A 3,182-nucleotide genomic window follows, 5' to 3' on the forward strand; every position below is an offset into this window, starting at 1 on the left:
GATTTGTTCCCAGGATGTAGGCTCTCTATTTACCTCTCTTATTGTATCTTTTGCTGAGAAAAAACTTTTTAGTTTGAGTAAGTCCCATTTGTTGATTCTAGTTATTAACTTTTGTGCTATGGGTGTCCTATTGAGGAATTTGGAGCCCGACCCCACCGACTGTAGATCGTAGCCAACTTTTTCTTCTATCAGACGGCGCATCTCTGATTTGATATCAAGCTCCTTGATCCATTTTGAATTAACTTTTGTGCATGGCGAGAGAAAGGGATTCAGTTTCATTTTGTTGCATATGGATTTCCAGTTTTCCCAGCACCATTTGTTGAAGATGCTATCCTTCCTCCATTGCATGCTTTTAGACCCTTTATCAAATATAAGATAGTTGTAGTTTTGTGGATTGGTTTCTGTGTCCTCTATTCTGTACCATTGGTCCACCCGCCTGTTTTGGTACCAGTACCATGCTGTTTTTGTTACTATCGCTCTGTAATATAGTTTGAAGTCTGGTATCGCTATACCGCCTGATTCACACTTCCTGCTTAGCATTGTTTTTGCTATTCTGGGTCTTTTATTTTTCCATATGAATTTCATGATTGCTTTCTCTATTTCTACAAGAAATGCCGTTGGGATTTTGATTGGCATTGCATTAAACCTATAGAGAACTTTTGGTAATATCGCCATTTTGATGATGTTAGTTCTGCCTATCCATGAACAGGGTATATTTTTCCATCTTCTAAGATCTTCTTCTATTTCTCTCTTTAGGGTTCTGTAGTTTTCATTGTATAAGTCTTTCACCTCTTTTGTTAGGTTGATTCCTAAGTATTTTATTTTTTTTGAAGATATTGTGTATGGAATGGTTGTCCTCATTTCCATTTCAGAGGATTTGTCGCTGATATACAGGAATGCCTTTGATTTATGCGTGTTGATTTTATATCCTGCCACTTTGCTGAATTCATTTATTAGCTCTAATAGTTTCTTTGTAGACCCTTTTGGGTCTGCTAGGTATAGAATCATGTCATCTGCAAATAGTGATAATTTAAGTTCTTCTTTTCCTATTTTGATGCCTTTAATTTCTTTCGTCTGTCTAATTGCTCTGGCCAGTGTTTCGAAAACTATGTTGAACAGAAGTGGTGAGAGAGGGCATCCCTGTCTTGTTCCAGATTTTAGAGGGAATGCCTTCAATTTTTCTCCATTCAGAATGATGCTAGCCTGAGGCTTAGCATAGATTGCTTTTACAATATTGAGGTATGAAGAACAGCTTTCTAATCAGATGATTTGCTATGACTTGGAAACTTCACTCAGGGGCTCCACTGGATTTGCAGGTGGTGAAAACATGGAGACCAGCAGGTCTTACCTGAGCCACCCAGGACCAGGAGGTGGGAGCTGCAGGCTCAGTGTTTGCAGGGAGTTCATGGTCAACACCACAGGGAACAAGGAGAGGAGCCCACATGTCTTATTAGTGTGCTGTGCTCACTCAGTTAGGCACGAGGTCAATACCTGAACCTCATCAGGAGGTCAGCCACTACACCTGCCCTCTCAGTGACCCCACCTCACTAAACACAGTGTCCACTGTTCTCTCCAAATGCTGGGCTGTGGGCAAGGCTGGTCTCACTGCAGTGATGCTGCACAGGGAAGGGACCTGGGCCTCCTCCCTCACCCAGCCTGCCCTGCATGCCGTCCTGTCTGCTGTCAGCCTGGCTCTGCTGCTCTGGGGGACTCAGGGGCTCTCAGCCTCAGGCTGCAGCTGAGAGCTGCCTCTGCCTCCAGGACTCTCCCCTGGCCCAGCACCTCCATCCTGTCCTCTCCTGGTGGAGACCAGAGGGCAGGACAGGTGAGGGGAGGAGCTCAGGACAGATTCCCACCCACTGCTGTCCACAGGCATTGGCTGGACAGTCAGGAGGACAAGCAGGGCAGAGGGTGGGCGAGGGCAGTGGGCACACAGCAAGAAGCCCCTCCCCTCCTGAGACCCTGCTCCCTCCTCTCCTGCTCAGTCTGCAGCCCCCAAATCTCACAGAGATGAAAGAGAAGAACTAGTCCTGAGAACAAAGGGGGGCTCTTCTCCTGGATGTGGGGAACCCCATCCTCAGCCCTGGGCTCTGTTCAGTCATCACTGAGGGCTTCTCCTTCAGGGCTGGGAGGTGGACCTGGGCCTCTTGCATGCTGGGCACGTTCCTGCCACTCTGAGACCCTCCCAGGAGCAGGGAGGAAGGGCTTGGAGGAGGCAGGGCTGGGCTCAGGAGGGTGGGCTCCCCCTCTGACAGCCTTCCAGCACCCCTGAAACCACCTGCTCTCCTCTCACAGGTAAAGCTCCACCTGGGTTCAAGACAGGGACACATCTGAGGAGCACAGAGGACCTGGGCAGCCTGACCTCAGCCTCTCCAGATATCAGAAGAGCCTCACCCACATGCAAATTCCTCCTCCTGCTCTGGGTTCAAAGGCCCTCTGGGCTGTGGGAGCTCCCAGCTCTCTGCTCAGACAGGGCTGAGGTCTCTGGGAAGGCAGGTGTGGTCTAGAAGATGAGGCTGCTGGGTCTTGTCCTGTGCCTGGTCACAGCTCCCCAAGGTGAGGGTTTCCAGTGTCAGACCTGGGTCCATGGTGAGGTTGTGACTACAGGGGACTAACAGGGTGTGATTGTCCTTTTCCCCAGGTGTCCTGTGCCAGGTGCAGCTGCAGGAGTCAGGACCTGGCCTGGTGAAGCCATCGCAGACCCTGTCCCTCACCTGTGCTGTCTCTGGTTACTCCATCACCAGTGGTTACTGGAGCTGGATCCGTCAGTCCCCAGGGAAGGGGCTGGAGTACATAGGGCACATAGATAGTGGTGGTAGCACTAACTACAGCCCATCCTTCAAGAGCCGAGTGTCCGTCTCCAGAGACACGTCCAAGAACCAGTTCTCCCTGCAGCTGAGCTCCCTGACCACTGAGGACACAGCCACCTATTACTGTGCCAGAGACACAGTGAGGGGACCTCAGTGTGAGCCCAGACACTAACCTCCTGCACGGCGCCCAGGGCCAGCAGGGGGCGCTCAGCACACAGGAGCTCAGGTCAGCCTAGAAGCAGCTGCAGATATGAGTTGGGGCAGGTTTCCTCCATCTGGAGGCCTGTCCATGTACCAGCTTCCCAGGGAGTCTCTGTGGCCTTGTGGTCTCTACTTATCTCTGATGTGTCTGAAGATACTCATTCTGTTTTT

At 50.2% G+C, this 3,182-nt stretch overlaps 1 long non-coding RNA gene across 1 annotated transcript; it reads left to right on the top strand.

Annotated features, from left to right (window-relative positions):
* The first annotated feature begins 2,028 nt into the window (after positions 1 to 2,028).
* On the top strand, positions 2,029 to 2,948 carry LOC114082160 (uncharacterized). Its single transcript, XR_011705650.1, has 3 exons — positions 2,029 to 2,132; positions 2,296 to 2,556; positions 2,642 to 2,948. It is a non-coding gene; the product is annotated as an uncharacterized lncRNA (long non-coding RNA).
* The last annotated feature ends 234 nt before the right edge of the window (positions 2,949 to 3,182 follow it).

This window comes from Marmota flaviventris, chromosome 2 (genome assembly GCF_047511675.1).
Source record: "Marmota flaviventris isolate mMarFla1 chromosome 2, mMarFla1.hap1, whole genome shotgun sequence".
Lineage (NCBI taxonomy): Eukaryota > Metazoa > Chordata > Mammalia > Rodentia > Sciuridae > Marmota > Marmota flaviventris.